Genomic DNA, 19,296 nt, shown 5'->3' with positions numbered 1-19,296 from the left:
AATCTGAAATCGCATTGCTTGGTGAGCTTTTCAGGTACAAATAATTCAACTGTGAGATGGCTTTAAAAGCACTCTTAACACATCATGGAATCCTTGATGATGGTAACAATTAAGCCCGGACACAAAGAAACAAAATGCATGGATGGACACCTACAGCAGCGGGCAAGTTGATTGTAGCTAAGACAGATTAGATACAGATTTTTAATGGGTAACTTACCTTGGAAAAATTCACAGGTAGAAGGTATAATGTTCCCTCTCTCTAGCTGGGAAAAGTCTTTGGCAAGCCCAACATAAGAGCTTTCTCATAATTTAGAGGATAACTCAAACCAATCGAATGTAAATTAGTTACAAATTCTTGAAGAAATAGAGCCAACCCATTATTTAAAAGCATTGGCTCACATGGGTAGACAACAACATCATAGCTGTGGCGTTAACTCAGCCCATTGTGACTATGTCTGACCCATATACATGAGCTTCTAACTGAGACAAATAGAAACAAATATACGCTGCACCAGAGAAGCAGAAACCCCAGACATAGAAATGGGCACTACCTTCAAACAGTAGAGCGTTATCTTTGTACGAAGGGTAACTAAGGAGATAGCCTATCCAAGCAGGACATATCTCCACTCTTCCCTTCATTCCAAAATATCTATGGAAACAAACACGAGGGTTGATCGACTTCAACAGTGCGAGTGTGAGTGTATGTGTGTGTGTGTGTAGGGGGCGCGGTAACTGACGAGATCATGGTTCTTCACCCGCAGCCATGTAAAGAAGCTCCCCATTTGATGTCAGCTACAGCTCCTCTGCGAGCCAGCAGGTGAGAGAGTGCACTCCGTCTTGCTTCCCCACCTCGTACAGGTAGCACATTGCTCCTACCCCTGCCTGATACACTGCTGAAATGGAGTGTGGTAAGATCAGGGGGGCATCTCCGAAATTGTGAAGGTTTGCCAGATGCTGTCTTGAGCTTCACCTTATAATACTGACATGCTGTCATAATGCGAGACCCCTCTACTAATGACAATTAACGAAGAAGGCCATCTTCTTGGTTCTCTCCATGCATCGTCATCATCTTGCGCATCACTGGTCTGCAGGCAGGCACGTCGTCTTGCCCATCACTGGTCTACCCAAAATGCCCACATGAGGCACCATTTTTATTTCATTGCAAGCTTCTGCATGTATGTATAGAAGGATCATTTGAAGTGAAGCATTTCATTTTGCCGATGCATAAACCAGCTTCCTTCCATCACAAATCACAGATCTGTTCATAATCATCAAACCATCACATAAACCCTAATAACCAGCAATGACAGACATACAATAGGAACTTTGACACTACGGTTAGTAGTTAAACTCATCCTGCGTAGCATCAAAACAAATCATTCAAACTATGAAAATATAGGGCGCATTCAACTTTCTGTCAACAACTCCAAGACAGAAAGGCTGGTTAGAAAAGCCCAATTGCGTCTTTGCAACTGTTTAACTTGCTGTTGCTGCACACTATGTAGCACAGTTCGGCCAGCTGCAATGGAGTTTAGGGTTCAGGGTTTCGCATTTAGGGTTTACAGAGTTCCACCACACGCCCTCTGTTGCTTGTATTAGCACATGATCAAAACACTAAATTGTACAGTAAATATGCGATGAGCTCCATGCATTCTCTGAACTCCAAAAATTTCGGAATGTAACTTTCTGTTAAGCACTATAAGAAAAACAGCTTATAAGCACAACTCAATCTGCGCAGCTAATTTACTCATCTCCATTATCTGCAGGTTTCTTGCAACTAAATTCTTGCCCGCTAATGATTTCAACATTCATCGCATGCCTTATCTGCATAAAACCCATGTTTTCCAGACACAACCCCTCACCTTCTGTTGCAAACGCTAGGACGCACAAGTACGAAGCAGAGAACGCTCATGTCCGCAAGTTAAACCATACAGAAAAAAAGAACAAATAGAGACGACATTACACACGCTTCTACAGGCACCTTCTTATGTTGGCTGTGCATAGCTTTTGTTAGGGTTTTCGAGATCCGTTGGGGCATTCGATGCCCATCCGACTCACCTAATAGTATCATCAACTATGCACATATACAAGAGAAGGTGAACTAACTCCATTAGCATTTACCTAAGAGTCCACTTTTAGCACATTGACACCATTAGTAGTAGATGACCAAGACCAATCTTCTCGGATCTTGAAAGGAAAAGTTGTCAAGGGCAGTGTTAGAAAAAAACCGGGGTACAGTGTATTTTAACCGTCTAAAATCATAAAATCCCGGTTAGATTTTGAGCTTGCCTTGAAGAAAACCAGCAAATTTACACAAGTTTTAGTGCAATTACCGGCAAAAGCTTCAAATTTTGACCTAAAAACCGGTAGAATTTCAAATTTTCTCTTATTTTCTTCAATTAGGAAAAATGTATTTTTCTAGCTCTGGTCAAGGGTGTCTAATCAGTGTAGCTAGCACGTCTTTCTGTAGTAGATAACAAGTATATTCAATACTAGGAGACATGGTTGCTGCAGTGTGTGTCCTTTTGTATGCATACTCTTTGAAACATCTGAAACATAAATAAAGAGCATTTAGACAAACAAGTCAAACAAAACAATGAATATAGTCTTGATTTACGTGAGGTGCTTACTTAAGTCAACAAAGCCATAAAGGTGACACAACAAAAGCAAAGTCTCCTATTGAAAAGCCTAGGTGCAATGTTTACTTCAAAGAAAATGATTGAGTCTTCTAGAATGACACAAAGCTCGTGGACAATACACAATGAACAAAAGTTGCCAAAAGAACTCATGGATTATCAAAACTAGTGTGCTTAAAGAGCAAAATGGTTGTTTGCTCCCTTTCAAGTTCAAGTGCCAATAAATGCAACAGCTTGAAAGCTTAGGTTGCATGGACATTGACAAACATACAATGTTTTCCATGTAAGTTTACCAAAAGCCTTTAAGGGTGACGCCTCTCAAGATCCAGTAGTAGCCGATGCTCCTCCTATGTTTGAAGAAGAAGAGGGGATACTTCCATCGGAAAGTGTCCTCCATCAACAATAAAGAAAAAATGCTCCATAATGGTAAGTCTTGGGTAGTATTTGATTAAGTTTAAGGAGTTTCTTTTCAAAAATTGTTAAATGGATACTTTGAAGGATTAAATGTGTTTAGTTAATGCTTACAATGAATTGTATGATTTCAAATCTCATCGACAAAATATTGCAAAAGAAATGAAGGAAAAGGTTTTCTCTCGTTTGACTTGTTTGTTTGAATGCTCTTCATTTATGTTTCAAAGGACACACACTTGCAACAACTATGTCTCCTAGTACTGAATAGACTTACAATGAATTGCATGAAAGACAATCTCATTGATGTAAATTCTGCAAAAGAAATGAAGGAAAAGGTTTTTTCTCTTTTGTAAGATCTTCCCATGCATCTTTAACGGCGATGAGACTTTGGATCTTGCCTCTAACATACTTTATCTTTTGGTACATACGACATTGAGACATAAAGTTTTCAATATCCATTTTTATTGTAAGCCATAAAATTATTTTGATAACATTCATGTTGCCTTGGATTCCTCTATACCTACCATCAGGTGGGGCATATGATTCAAACATAATCTTGTATTGTAAAGAGTAAGTTATACATGATATTTCCATAAACAAGATAACCATCTTGCAACATAATAGGTTCTTCATTCTATGTCCATTTTTATCCCTTTTTATTGGAAGCCATAAAATTATGTCGATAGCATTCATGCTGACTTGGATTCCTCTATACCCATCATCAGGTGGGGCATATGATTCAAACATAATCTTGTATTGTAAAGAGTAAGTTATACACGATTGTTCCATAAACAAGATAACCATCGTGCAACATAAAGGTTCTTCATTCTACGTTAGAGCTATGGCAAATATATCATCTTTTAGACTACAATCTGCTACATACTCATATACCATAGTGGTAAGATTATTGTGGTATGCTATCGAGACAACATTGAACCATGGTCTATGTGAGAGTGCATCAACTATAGAACATTTTTTTGCTAACTGTATAAAAATAATTACAGAAGAAAAATTTCCACCTCATTTTCTTGTAGAGTATGTTCGTTCGAGTCATATGGTACATGAGACTCTTTGATCCATTTGAATTCTAAAGAGTGTTTCAAGTAAATTCTCCATGCCTCCTTGTTTATAAGCACAGACAAGTAATTAGAAGCTCTTTTTCATTGATGCTTAGTGCCGTCTCTTCTAGAATAGGCACCGATTTTCATATGCAACCATATGTTGTTGGAGTAAAACAACTCCAAGGCAATCATCTTATGCGTCATAATAAACATCAAATTGCTTGTGAGATCCGTCAGCACAAAGACTAGTTGAGAAATAAGTCTCCATTTTAGTTTAGTGAATGGTTCTTTCTCTTGGTCAAGAGTCTCGATTATAATTCTCCTTCAAGAACCAACAAATAATTCTTTAGAATTTGACACACCTTTCACTGACATTATGTTGGTGATTTACAAACTCAATCCTTCACACTTAATCTTAGAACTATTTCCTTCTTCAAAAAGAGGCAAATAACCTTGAGCTATGATACCAATGTAAATAAATCAAAATTTGTAATTGATTAGTATTGAGTTCTGATATTAATGTAATTGAATTGAAACTTGTAATCGATTAAACCGATCACTGTTGCCCAGTTAATCAATTTTGTGATCATAAAGATATTCAAAACTAGTGAAAATTTACATTGACATAGCATGGGGGGATGGTGTTGGGGTATAAAGCCCAATGTGGTCGCCCAGGTCAGTGGGCGGGCCACCAGGTATGTACACATATTCTTTTGTAAAAACCTAATAAGAACTCACTATGCTCTACACATTACAGTAGAGCGAGTTCACCATATCGTCGTGCTCTTCTTCTCGCACTCTCTCTCGCGTCGCACTTCCGCTCGTACTCCTTCAACTGGTATCAGAGCTCAGATCGAGGCTCGGGGCAGCACTGCAGGAGGCTAGAGTCACCAACTCAGATTGGAGTGAAATTCGACAGGCGAAGACACGGCTCTCTGAGGTCATCTCGGCCACCGTTCGGCTTCGACAAAGGTCTGCGCAAGCCATTTTCGACTACGTGGTCTCCGCGGGTGCAGATCCGACTCTGCAAATTTGGGGTTTTCGGCCTACAACTGCAGGTGCTGAGGATATCGACACTCCCACAGTGTTGATTTGTGGCTGTCTACACATCGAAGGACGGCTCACAGTTCTTGGAGGCGTGTCACATACGACACGGGTGCATCTACACACAGACTGTAGGCGACATCCACTAGTTCATCAGGTAGCTTGTGTTTGCTGCTTGATATTCCAGATTTCATCCTGACATTGCAGGTACTTCCACATGGGATGTATTGTCAGAGATGATGTATGTTTGTTGAGGGTTTGCTAGCTGTGAGTCACGCAGCAAACAACCGCCGCAGCGGTTACAGCATACAGTGGGAAATTTGTGGATGTATGACTTTGTGGGAAGTCTATGTACTGTCAGATTTACTGCAGCCTTTGTTGAGGGTCGAGTGAGGTTTTATTGAGCTGGGGGATTCTCGAATGTTGAGATCCTTTCGGTGATACAGGTCTTGGAGCGATCACTCGAGCACCCTTAGATAGGCAGCTAGGATGTATTGACTGTGAGTTAGACAATTGGGATTGCATCTTTGCTTTACTGCCGTTGAGGCATTGTCGCAGTCTATGTTTACAGGACAGTGAGAGACAGTACAAGTGCAGGACAGGTTTACCCGCAGCTTACAGTGTCAGAGAGACAGTGTTTTTTGAGCTATTTTTTGGTCTGTTTTTAGTACACCAGAGCCATTTTACAAAGGAGACTCTGGCAAAATTTTTGCAGAATCTGAAGCTTTCTTGGTTCATTTGACAGGTTGATATTGGTTCAGAGGTCAGTTTACAGGGCAAACTCTGCCGAATTTTTCCCAAAAAAGTAAACTACTGTGAAGCGTAGCTATGGCTGGATCACAGGACACTGCTCTTTACAATATCAAGAAGCTGGATGGAACCAATTTCCCATTGTGGAAGAAGCAGATTTGGCACGTGTTGGTACAAAAGAAGCAGATAAAACCTATAAAGCTCAAGGGGATAAAACCAGAAGATATGGACGAAGATGAATGGAGCGAAATGGATGAATTGGCACTTTCTACCATTATGCTAACTTTGGCAGAAAGCGTTTACTTCAATGTAGCAGACGAGATGTCGGCTTATCAAGCATGGTTAAAGCTGAGTGATCTTTATGAGAAGCAGAGTGCAGCTTCACAGGTATACTGGCTTAAAAAGCTTGTTGACTTGAAGATGAAAGAAGGGACACCTATGTCCAATCATCTGAATGAATTCAACACAATCTATAGTCAGTTGTCAGCTCAAGGTGTCAAGTTTGATGAACCTATTAGAGCTATGTTCCTATTGATCACATTGCCGGAAAGTTGGGACACTTTTCGCACAGCTTTGAGTAATTCTGCACCTCCAGATGGTTTGAACATAGCAGGTGTAGAAGGAAGTCTGCTTACTGAAGAAACCAATAGAAAGACAATGGACAAAGGCAAAGGAACAGCCTTAGTTGTTAGGGGAAGGACCAAAGAAAAGTACAAAGGTGGAAAGAGGAATCAGTCTCGTAGCAAGTCCCGCAGTGCTAAAGGCAAGAGTGACATAGAATGCTACCATTGTGGCAAGAAGGGTCACATGAAAAGAGACAGCAGAGAATGGAAAGCAGAAAAAGGCAAAGAGAAAGCTGAAGACCATGGTGAGAAGAACAAGTCCTCAGTGAAGATTCAAGAAATAAATGTGACAAACACTGTTGCAGAGGATGACAGTCTAGTGTCAGGAGACATCTACTTCTTGAAGAATACAATGGACTCAGCTCTTCTTACAGCATCTGATGGAAATGCACTGAGTGACTGGATTATAGACTCAGGGGCATCACTTCATGTGTCTCCAAACAAGGAGTGGTTTACCTCTTATGTGACCACTAAAGATCATGTTCGGCTAGGCAATGGGCAGACATGTGAGATCTTAGGTGTTGGAGATGTACAATTGAAGTTTCAGAATGGCTCTTCTTTCACGTTGAAGAATGTGAGACATGTTCCCGCAATTACAAAGAGGTTGATCAACACAGGTTTACTTGATGATGCTGGCTACGTCACCACTTTTGGACAGAACATGTGGAAGATATCCAAGGGTTCTATGACAGTAGCACATGGAGTAAAGTCTGGAGGACTTTACATGATTTATGTATCAAATGTCTCTAAAAATGTAATCAATGTAACCGAGCAGCCGAACGTTTCTTTGTGGCATAGCCGGTTAGGACATATGTCCAAGAAGGGAATGGAAATCTTGTCTCGTTCTGGTTATTTGCCTGGCTTTTCCTTTAATGATTTTTAATTCTATGAGCATTGTCTATATGGTAAGCAAACACAGCAGCCACATAAGCATAGAAGCAGTAGAAGAGATACACAGTTGGCACTTGTTCATAGTGATTTGTGTGGACCTATGCCTAACCTATCTCTAGGGGGAGCTTCTTACTTTATGACATTTATAGATGATTACTCGAGGAAAGTATGGGTTTACTTTCTCAAGCACAAGGATGAAGCGTTTAGTGTTTTCAAAACGTTTGTGACACTTGTGGAGAATCAGAGTGGCAAGAAGCTTAAATGCTTACGCACTGACAATGGTGGAGAGTATGTTTCAAAGGCCTTTAAGGACTTTTGTGAGTCAAAAGGTATAAAACGTGAACTTACTGCTCCTTACAATCCTCCTCAAAATGGTGTTGCTGAGAGGATGAATAGGACCATACAAGAGAAGGTCAGAAGTATGTTGTCTAATGCACAGCTGCCAAATGGGTTTTGGGCTGAAGCTGTATCAACAGCTGTTCATCTTGTAAATAGATCTCCTAGCAAGGTTTTGCAGAAGGATTCAGTGCCAGAGATGGTATGGTCAGGCAAAATGCCCTCATACAAGCATCTCAGAGTCTTTGGCTGTGAGGCATATACTCACGTTCCAAAGGAATTTAGGAACAAACTTGAGCCAAAGAGTAGAAAGTGCATCTTTCTAGGCTATGGTAATTCTGGTGAGATGGGGTACAGACTTTGGGCAGAAAGGTTGTCCGCAGCAATGATGTTCACTTTAATGAATCCAAATATCATTCTAAACCAGAGAGGGTTGAGGAGATTAGAAGAGTTGTCTTCCAAGAAGATGGACCTACACGTGCAAGACAAAATGTCAGGGCTCAAGAGGAGCAAGGACAGGATAGAGTGGAACCACAGGTTGTGGCTGAGCCTGAGCCACCTATTGTGCGTAGATCTGGACGTGTCACGCGACCTCCTGATAGTTTTGTTCCATCTATGAACTATGTCATGTTGACTGATTGCAATGAGCCTTCATGTTACAAGGAAGCAGTGCAAATGAAGGACTCCGGGAATTGGCAATTGGCCATGCAGTCAGAGATGACAGCTCTGCATAAAAACAAGACATGGAAGCTAGTTAAATTACCACAGGGCAAAAAGGCTCTACCTTGTAAATGGGTTTACAGTTATAAGATCACCGCTCATGATAGTCAGCCAAAGTACAAAGCAAGGCTTGTTGCCAAGGGCTTTAAGCAAGAACAAGGCATTGACTTTGATGAAGTCTTCTCTCCGGTGGTCAAGATGACTACATTGAGATGCTTTCTTGCATTGGTTGCCATATTAGATTTGGTGTTGCACCAAATGGATGTCAAGACAGCGTTCTTGCATGGTGATTTAGATGTGGAAATTTACATGCAGTAGCCAGAAGGGTTTGTTGAGAAAGGCAAGGAAGATTGGGTATGCTAGTTGTTAAAGAGTATTTATGGCTTAAAACAATCACCGAGGGCATGGTACCATAAATTCCACAAGTTTATGCTTTCTCAAGGCTACAAACGTAGTGAGTTCGATCACTGTCTATATACAAAGAAGGCTAAGGATGGCAGTTGGCTGATCCTTATTTTGTATGTGGATGACATGTTGATTGCTGGCAAGCACTTGGAAGAAATTTCAGCTTGGAAGTCAAAGATGGCAAAATCGTTTGACATGAAAGACATCGGTGAGGCAAGTCATATACTTGGTATGCGCATTGAGGGAGACAGATCAAAGAAGTTGATTTGGTTATCTCAAACAGAGTATATTGACAAGGTTTTGCAACGTTTCAATATGGAGAAGGGAAAGGCATTGAGTGTTCCATTGCCACCATATGTGAAACTTAGCAAACAAGATTGTCCTGTGTCTGAGGAAGAACAGGCTGAAATGGATAAGATTCCATATGCGTCTGCAGTGGGTAGTTTGATGTATGCAATGATTGCTACTCGCCCAGACATTGCATTTGCAGTGGGAGTAGTAAGTCGATACATGTCAAACCAAGGCAAGAAACATTGGGAGGCAATGAAAGGAATATTGATATACCTGAAAGCTACAAAGAGTATGCGTATATGCTATGGGAGTCAGGAGCTAAGTGTAAAGGGTTTTACAGACTCAGATTATGCAGGTGACTTAGACAACCGAAGGTCTACGTCAGGGTATGTCTTTACATTGGCTGGTGGAGCAGTATCATGGCGTTCTAGATTACAAGATTGTGTTACTCAGTCTACTACAGAGGCTGAATATGTTGCAGCATCAGAGGCATGCAAAGAATCAATTTGACTTAATCGACTAGTAACAGATTTGGGAATCAAAGAAGAGATGCCTGTGTTATATTGTGATAGTCAAAGTGCTATACAATTGGCTCGCAATCCAGTTTATCACTCAAAGACAAAGCATGTGGATGTGAAGTATCATTTCATTAGGGAAATGCTCGAGGATAAGCAACTTCAGCTTGTCAAAGTTCACACCACAAAAAATCCCGCTAATCTACTTACAAAAGGACTTCCCTCAGAGAGCTTTGCGCATTTTCGCAAGCAGTTAGGTGTAGGGTAGTACATCACTTCTCTACATCTCTTGTATATTAGCTTGTATAGTAGCTTCTCTCACACTTAAAGTACCACATTGGACTTTAAGTGGGAGGTTGTTGGGGTATAAAGCCCAATGTGGTCGCCCAGGTCAGTGGGCGGGCCGCCAGGTATGTACACATATTCTTTTGTAAAAACCTAATAAGAACTCACTATGCTCTACACATTACAGTAGAGCGAGTTCACCATATCGTCGTGTTCTTCTTCTCGCACTTTCTCTCGCGTCGCACTTCCGCTCGTACTCCTTCAGATAGATCTCATGCGGTTGACCCCCCTCAAAAGGACTTTCCACTATGAATAGAGAAATTACAAGTGTGTGAAATTATAAAGCATGAATCTATCAAGCTCTTGGGTGATTATTGTGCTCTATGAGGATTTAGAACTTAACAAAATGGAAAATTAGAAGCCCAATTTTGCCCAATCTTCTCCTAAAATACATGGTAGATATGGACCTTCTCTTTACTTCTTTACCCACTACTTTCCTCTTGAGGAATCTTCATCACTCCTCCTTAAGAGGTGTGTGTGCATAGACAATTAGGAGTCCTCAAGCCATCTTCAAGCTCCACGTCTCTCTTTTAGTTGGCATTCACATACACTTTTGGAGGCATTTAGGACCCATTTTAATTTCATTTTAGTTTTGTAAAATCATATTTGATTCTAGAAAGAGTTCTATCAGAACTTCTAAAGGTTGCATCATTCTTTTGGCACCCTAAGGTCGTGAGATGCACCTTAAACTAATTGCATTGGCACTTTTGAAGGTTGCTTCACCCTTTTGGCACCCTAAGGCCATGAGACACACCTTACAACCATCTTAATAATCTTGCTGCTGCTATTCTCTCCTAGAATGTCTAATTCTAGGGAGAGAAAATGATTTAAATAAACCAAAATTAACTTTTGTGACACCTTCCTCATCTATCATTAATTATAGTTGTTTCTTATGTGTATGGTCTACCATCAATATAAAGTCTTTATCCTTCTCTGTGAATAATGCCTCTATCTACTAACAGAGAGGCTACATTGAGACACAACCAACAAATGCTCATACTAGAGACATAGCTGAGATGATGACATGGATCCCATCCAAAAATGGGTCCACAAAAGGATATAAGAGTCACCTCTGAATTGATTGGAATGTGAAAATCTTGTGAAGTGAATTGTTAAGGAGAGAGCTTGAGCTCTTGCAAGTGCCTATAAGAAATGTACCATTGTCTATGATAGATGGTAAATTAAAGGACCAAGTTGGTGTAGTCCAACTATAGTATCTTCGATAAAGATATGCGTATCCACCAAGGCGTACCATTGATGATGACTGTCAGTGATAGTCATCCAATAGTAGTACATGTTGAGCTTGACATCTCAACATGAATAGCACGCATTTTGCTTGGTCATGGTGAAAGGAACTATCATGTAACAAGCACCCCAAAAACTAAAAAGTCCATCTATGGAAGTGATCCTCTTTCCCATCCTCCATATCATCATCGAGCATATGTATGTACCATAGATCACACATGAATGAGAACCTAAAAAGCATCAAATGTCTCACTCGCTAGTCCAGGATGCAAGGGCTATGGCAAGACACTTATTTGCAACAATTCATGGATAGTTGGACCATGTCACGTGCGAGAAGGATGTGTATCATGAGTGTAAATGGAATCCTTATGATCAAGTAGAAGCATATTTGTATATATACGGGTAATTGTATTTCCGTCATATATATTTCACTAAGCACACCATTATATTATTTAAAATATATTTACCATTTTTGTTTAATATTTCACTTAAGCACAGTACTATTTTATTTGAATTGAGAATCTAACCTCTTTTACTTTTAGGTGGACATACAAGCAGATTTGTATTCCTCTCATAAACCGTTGCCTCCATATTATAGCCATGGACACAATCCTATCATGGCACATGAAGAAGAGCCATTTGCTACTACATGGAATGGAAACTTATCAAAATTTGAGTCTTCATCTTATTATATGGAAAAGTGAGTTCCTCGACAAGTTCCACGATCGTGTGATATGTGTCAAGGGCTATGGTGAAGGCCACAACAACAATGCCGCATTTGCATGACATACCTTATGGCCTATATGCTCTTGCACCTACACTAGCACCAATGGATCAGGATTGGCCTATGGTTTGTGATATTATCTTTTATTTTTGCTGGCATGCTTTGAGCGAGAGAGGAGACATGTCTCTTTCGCAGGTGATCTCCATCATGCTCAGGAGACAGAGCATTTAGCTATATAGGACGTGCCAGTAGATTCTGTAGAGACAGAGATAGAGCGGCAGTTCTCTAGCGAGACACAAAAGTTGTTGTCAGAGTTTGTGAGACAAGTTTGCTGCCTAGAGACACAGATAGAGCTGACACATATGGAGTTTTTTGACATGCTCATGCTAGAGGCTGATGAGTTGATGCCAGGATACATAGTTCCGCCTATGGATGAGAGGGACATGGCTACCTCAGTGTCAGTAGTGACACATCCATACGTGATGAGTAGTCCTGATGATGCAATACATGCACATAGCGTAGGATAGGCTAGGAAAGCCATGTTTGCGTAGATTTCTTTAGCGTTCAAGCGTCTCATGTATGACCTAGTTGTGTCGAGACCCAACCGAGCAGCTATAGTGGGAGCATTTGCACTAGGGATAGTCAGTCGTATGGTGGCTGACACTAGCATGACGCTTCGTGGAGCTTTGCAGACCATAAAGGGTTTTCTGTGAGACTTACATGCACACTATGGCAATGTATGGCCATCCAACTTGGGCTTCCTGATGTAGATTCCGTCCTCGGAAGCTATTGAGTTGAAGCTCGTTCGTCGAGGTGGAAGAGCTTTTGAGATGAATGTCCTTAGCCTCCTTCAGTCACTGCAAAATCAAACAACATTGGCACAGTAATTGCATTCTCATAAGCAATTAAAAGGCATATGCAGTTGTAGGCAGACAATTTGATTGGTAACAGAATTTTAAACCATTTGTCAGCAATAAACATTAAATTGCAATATAATCAAATGCATAAATAGATGTAAAGGTAAAAATTAAACAAGTCTGGGGTCGCTAATTTAACGATCAAAAGGTACTAGAGATCGACTATTAATACCATGGGTAATCTTCTTAATTTTCTATGGTCAATTAAGTTGTTTAATCGCGAGAGCCAAGTATTTCATGTTCGAGGACTGACTAGAGGCTATACCTAGAAGACCTTGTAGTTAAAGCTACGATAAAAGGAATTTCTCATGAAATCATTGCCTGATTGATTACTTTTTCTTTGACCCCCCAAAGTCTTTTCACAGTGATTCAATTTGATGTGTGTGCTTATTTTGTATGCCTTGGGGTTTTTTGCTTTTCAAGGAAAAGCGCCCACACTGGGAACCTCTAGGGCTCTAGTACCATAGGCGATACATGTGAGTGAAGTACAAAATCAAGCTGAGATTTCTCTTCCAGCTTAAGATTTTACATTGTGGCACTTTGATTTTTTGTTTGTTCATTTTCAACATTTTAATTTTGTAACTTTGGGGGGTCATATAACGCTGTTACACCTCCCCAGGCTCATCACACTAGTAAACTCCCTTTATAACACTTAAGCTAAAGGTCAATAGGGTCAAGCCCACTAGAAATCCCTAGTACATTTCACACAATGCTGCCTAAATCGGATTAAGAACCTAAGTAACCATTGATTATTAGGAAGGCATTCCCCATGGTATTAAGAGAAGATCTCTAACACCTAACTTGGTCAAACTAGCTTAGTCGGACTTGCATGATGTTTAAACCTAGACAAGTGATTATGACAAAAAATGGCATTGAATTAAATGTTTGATACTAAGCAAATGTGCTGGATATTATGCTACCAATCACAATCAAAGCAGACAATCATAGATGCAAAAAAGATAAGGGGCAATGCTAATGGACAAGAAACACCTGTTTGTGTTGATGGTCGTGCTTGATTTGAAGAGTGAGTCGAGATAAAGATTCCATGAAGGTCCAAATCCTAAGAACGGCAACACACTCCTGTACACACTAGGAAACACAAGGAATACCTCTAGGAGGCACTTCAGTGGGAAAAGGTACCAACACTTATTGAACACAACAAAAAAAACATAAGGAACCCTAACCTAATTATTTGCACTCCCCCTAGAGAGTCAAGGGAATAGGATATTGTAGAGATTGGGGGCAAACCCTAAGGCTAAACCCCTATCCTCGTCGTCGAGATAAACAAAGTCATCATCCATGAGACCATATGTGCCATCCGTGTAGTCATGTAAATCTTCTTCTTCATCATAGGTACCCATGTTTACTAAGAAGGTCACTAGACGCCTATAGTCATCTTGGTCAAAAGGGTAGGCTTGTGCAAGGGGAGAAACGCTCTCTACTAAGTATGGATCAGACGTGGTCAAGAGACGTATCAGCCATTCTAACTCCTCAAAATTCCTCTCACATGCTAGCGTACCTACCAAATCCCATTCACATGCAAGCACCGGAAAGACCATGTGAAACATTTGTGAAAAGTAACGAGGGTACCTCTCACCCAAGGCAGGAGTGGATGACTCTAGCGTACTAGCCATATCTTTACATGCAAATTGATGATGGTTAGAGTGCAAATATTACAAGGATCATGTTCTTGTGCATAATGTGTTTTTATGATTTTGTGTTATGGCTCTTGCTCTTTTACTTTTTTATCTTGTTTTTGTGAGTATAAGGCTTTATATATACATTCCATAAGATTGGAGATTAAGAGGTTAGGGAGAAAGGTTGAGAGGGAAGCAAGTGAATGATGGATGTCAGCAAACACTCCCCCCTTCCTTGGGTAGATCATACCGTTTGAAATGATGTCGTCACCCTTTGAAACCAGTTGTTCCAAGTTGTTATAGGTGAAGGCTTTAACCAACAGTTTTCGACCGCTCTATGCTTTTCATCTAGTTGCAAGGGTGGTAAGGTACTCTCCCATGATTTTATTTGCAACATTGTTGTAGGTGGTGAACTTACAACGGGAGGTGTAAACTTTTTCTTGCTTGTATGGATATGTACAATGGTAGGTGGAGGTTGTGTCGAAGCTTCTATTTCCATATAGGAACTACATGAAGAGCAAGAAGCTTCATTTGATTTTCCTGTTCCTGAGCCAGGTGGAACAAATCGTTCTTTCTTTGGTACCCAAACTAGCTCTGGAGCAAGTGTGTAACATTCCGTGATTTTTTCCTTTCTGCGATCTTCAATTCGTTTTGGAGCCATAGGATTGTGCTCACATGGGCTCGGTGACAAGTAAGAGCACAAATTACATTTTGGCACCTAGATTTAATCATTTCCTTTATAGTAGCCTTGGGCTTCCAATAGTTTTTTAGGAATCCAAGGCAACGTTTCTTTACATTTCTTGGGGCGAATGGGATGTCTCTTACCTGGCTCCTGTCTTTTAGCATTGGCTATGGTTGCTAAAGAAACTTTAGGGACCCACTTGTATGTTTTCTTTGTTATATCGGGATGGTTCTTGTGTGTCTCAAGCTTTATTTCAGCTACATCAATTGAAGCTCTAGAGACTTGGGCTATGGGGACATATGGTTCAACTTCTTGGACATGCAATGTTTTGGGTTTTATTTCCTTAAGAGGCAATATCTTAGGAAGTATGGCTTGAGTGGCAGGGCTAAGAGTTGGTTTTTGTGTTGTGACACCCCCTGTCCCCCAATCAATAGTGCATTTGGTGGCTATCATCCACGTGCGTCCTAGATTTATATTACCCTCCATAGTTCCAACAGGCATGACCAGAAAGTCTTGAGCTACAACCCCATTGTCATAACTGACAGAAGTGTGCCAGATTCCAAAAACCGAAGTTTTTTTCTTGTTGACACCCTTGACTTGGATAATACTCTCAGATAGAGGTGGCTTCCCCAACTAACACCACACCCCATATGATAGCAGATTATATTTAGCACCCATGTCCGATAAGGCGATATATAGCACTTTTCCATAGGTGCTGTTTAGCTCAATAGGGTATCGTAGAGGTGTGTCAGAGGCCGACCAATCCTCATCGGTTTCAACGTGGAATGCATGTGTGACTCCAAGGTTAGCCTCTCGTTTTTGTCTTATGCGTTGTTGTCGCTCCTTAGCCTCAGCTTGAGCTTGTATCTTCTTCAATTCTGTTTGTGCCTTGGCTGCCTTTTTCGTATGGATGGCACATAGCTCCTCTTGGATTAAAGGATCATAGTATCTTTTAAATTTGCTCCCATTGAGAAATCCAATGGTTTCAACTCCATCAAGAGTCTCCACACGAATGGTTCCTTGTGGGGTGATCTCACATACTCTATATGGTCCTTTTCCCGCATATTTCAACTTTTTCTTTTTGTTACGCACTCCATACATAAGGACTTTATCACCAACATTGATATCTTTGTTCTTGAGATGACGGTCAAACCATTTCTTCCTCCTATCTTTCTCCACAAGTACATTTTGCACAGCTAATTGCCTCTCTTCATCTAGTCTTTCAAGGATATATAATCGCTCAACTAAGGGGTTACCATCCCAACCTTCTTGAGAAGATACTCGAAGACTAGGAATGACAAACTCCCATGGCATACCGCTTCTTGGCCATACACCATCTTGAATGGTGTGCAGTTAATGGCAACTTTGTATGCAGTACGATAAGCCCATAGAGCTGATGTAAGCTTTAAATCCCAATCTGTGCGATGAGCTTCCACCGTTTTGGTCAAGATAGAGATTAAGGTCTTTTTGGTGCTCTCAGCTTGGCCGTTTGCTTGTGGATAATAAGGTGTGGACTTATGGTGAGCTATCATAAAGTTGGTAGTGAGTTCTTTTATTACTCCATTTATAAAATGAGTACCATTGTCACTCACAATCTCAAAGGGACAACCAAATCTTGTAATAATGTTCTCAAAGAGAAACTTGGCAGTTGACTTCGCATCGGCCTTATGTGTCGCCCTGGCTTCCGCCCACTTTGTCACATAGTCAGTGGCAACGATAATATATCGAGATTGAGTGCTACAAGCTGCCGGACTAATTGGGCCTACAAAGTCCAAACCCCATTTTTCAAATGGTTGAGTCACTTTAATAGGATGTAAGGGCATCCTATCCTTTCGTTGTGTGATCTTGTAACGTTGGCATTTATCACATCCTTTTGCAAAAAGTGATGCATCCTTAAATAAGGTTGGCCACCAATAGCCCGATTGCAACACCTTTCTAGCTGTTAGTTCCCCTAAGAAATGTCCTCCGGCTATACCCATGTGGGCTTCTTGCAGTATGTATAAATACTCATCCTCACGGGTACAACATCTAAGAATATCATCCTTCACTAGCCTGTATAGAGTTCCTGCAATGAGAGAGTAAGGTTCGCATTCTTTTAACAGTTTTCGAGCTAGGTCTTTACGAAGCTCTTTGGGTGGAAAACCATTAACTAGAAAGTTCACAATCTTCTCACTCCATTCAGGTATGGTTTCGAGTAGGAATAGAGAAGTATCGGGCAACTCATCATCGACTCCAGTAGGGGCTTCACCATTGGGTATGCGAGACAAATGATCCGCCACGACATGTCTTTTACCAGGTCTCACCACAACGGTAAAATCAAACTCAAGGAGAATTAACAACCATCGTGTAATTCTTCCCGTGGAACAAGGTTTATTTACTAGATACAACCACGCTTGATGATCAACATAGAACACAAACTTGTTGGCTAGAAGGTAGTAGCGAAATTTCTTCACTACATAAATCATAACTAAACCTTCTCGCTTTGTAGTGGTGTAGTTTCTCTCGGCATCATTCAATTGACGACTTGCAAAGCTAATGGGGTAGTCCAGTTTATGTTCTCCTGGTTGAGCTAGAACACACCCAATAGCAAAGTTTGATGCATCAATATGCACATGAAAAATTACATTCCAATCGGGCACTCGTAGAATAGGAGCGCTAGTCAAGTCTTTTTCAATGACTCATAAGCATGGTCACACTCCGTAGTCCATTGGAACTCAATAAGAAGCTTGTACAAAGGACGAGCTATCTCGGCAAAGTTTAAAATAAACCGTCAGTAGTAACCAACATGGCCCATGAACCTTTGAACTCCTTTATAGTTTATAGGTGGTGGCAATTCAGCAATGGCTTTAATTTTGCTCTCATCTGTGGAAATCCAATTTTTGGACACTATATGCCCTAAAATGACTCCATGTTTAACCCAAAATTTGCATTTGAAAGGGTTTAAGGAGATGCGATACAATCTACACTTCTCAAACACTTTTCGTAAGCATGATAGATGTTCTTTCCAAGAGGAATAAACACAAAGGTCATCTAAGAAAGCTTCACAAAACTCCCTCAAATATTCTCTAAAAGCAGTGTTTATTAATCTTTGAAAGGTAGCAGGGGCATTGGTTAAACCAAAAGCCATAACACGAAACGCGAACACTCCAAATTTGGTTATAAAGGTTGTTTTAGCTTGGTCCTCCAGTGCAATTGTGATTTGATTGTAGCGAAAGTACCCATCTAAAAAGCTATAAGCTTCCTTCCCTGCAACTCTTTCAAGCACGTGTTCTGAATATGGCAAGGGGTAATGGTCCCTCCTAGTGGCGGCATTGACCTTCTTGAGATCCACGCACACTCTGAGTTTTCCATTCTTTTTTGGCACAATCACTATTGGAGACACCCATTCTGAGTGCTCAATAGGGTATATGAATCTGCATTCCACAAGCTTTTCAATCTCTTCTTGAACGATTTTTGCATATTTAGGATTCATTGGGTAGGGTCGTTGCTGAACTGGTTTCGCCATGCTATTCATGGGGATTGTGTGTTGCACCACGGAAGGTGGAACACCTTTCATATCATGATATGTCCAGGAAAATATATCCTTGAATTCCTCGAGAAGTGCTTTAAGTACACACTCATCAGTCTCGATCAGATCTTGGGCAATGAAAACAGGTTTAGACTCTTCTCTTGGGTCTGCTAACTCTATTTCCTTAACTATCACTGGACCATCATAGACTCCATTGCTCCCATCGATAGGTTTTCTTTGAGCCTTTGTATACACAACTTTACGTTCCTCTGTGGTATAGGATTTGAAATGTTTAGGTGCAGGGTGTAAGTCTATGGGGTCATGTTGTTCTGTGGACTGTGATTTCACTTTCGATTCCTTTTGTTGTTGAGCTAACTCTCGATTTTGTCGTCTCCTTACGGTACGGCTCAACTTTGGCTTCTCTGTAGCCTCTAGTTGTGCGATGTCAATGGGTTGTGGACTACACCACATAAGGCTTTGAAGGTATTCACCCCAGTTATCTACCAACTTCCAATGAGCATCACATGCCCCTATATAATTAAGCCATTCTGCGGT

General features: G+C 40.7%; 1 long non-coding RNA gene across 1 annotated transcript; it reads right to left on the bottom strand.

The window, feature by feature from the left end:
• Positions 1-281: 281 nt before the first annotated feature.
• On the bottom strand, positions 282-2,293 carry LOC147419230 (uncharacterized). Its single transcript, XR_015187187.1, has 2 exons — positions 1,982-2,293; positions 282-1,258 (listed from the first exon to the last, which is right to left on the bottom strand). It is a non-coding gene; the product is annotated as an uncharacterized LOC147419230 (long non-coding RNA).
• Between the last annotated feature and the right edge of the window lie 17,003 nt (positions 2,294-19,296).

Source organism: Adiantum capillus-veneris, chromosome 29 (assembly GCF_014529385.1).
Source record: "Adiantum capillus-veneris isolate H3 chromosome 29, ASM1452938v2, whole genome shotgun sequence".
Lineage (NCBI taxonomy): Eukaryota > Viridiplantae > Streptophyta > Polypodiopsida > Polypodiales > Pteridaceae > Adiantum > Adiantum capillus-veneris.
This window is presented reverse-complemented; position numbering and strand designations above follow the sequence as displayed.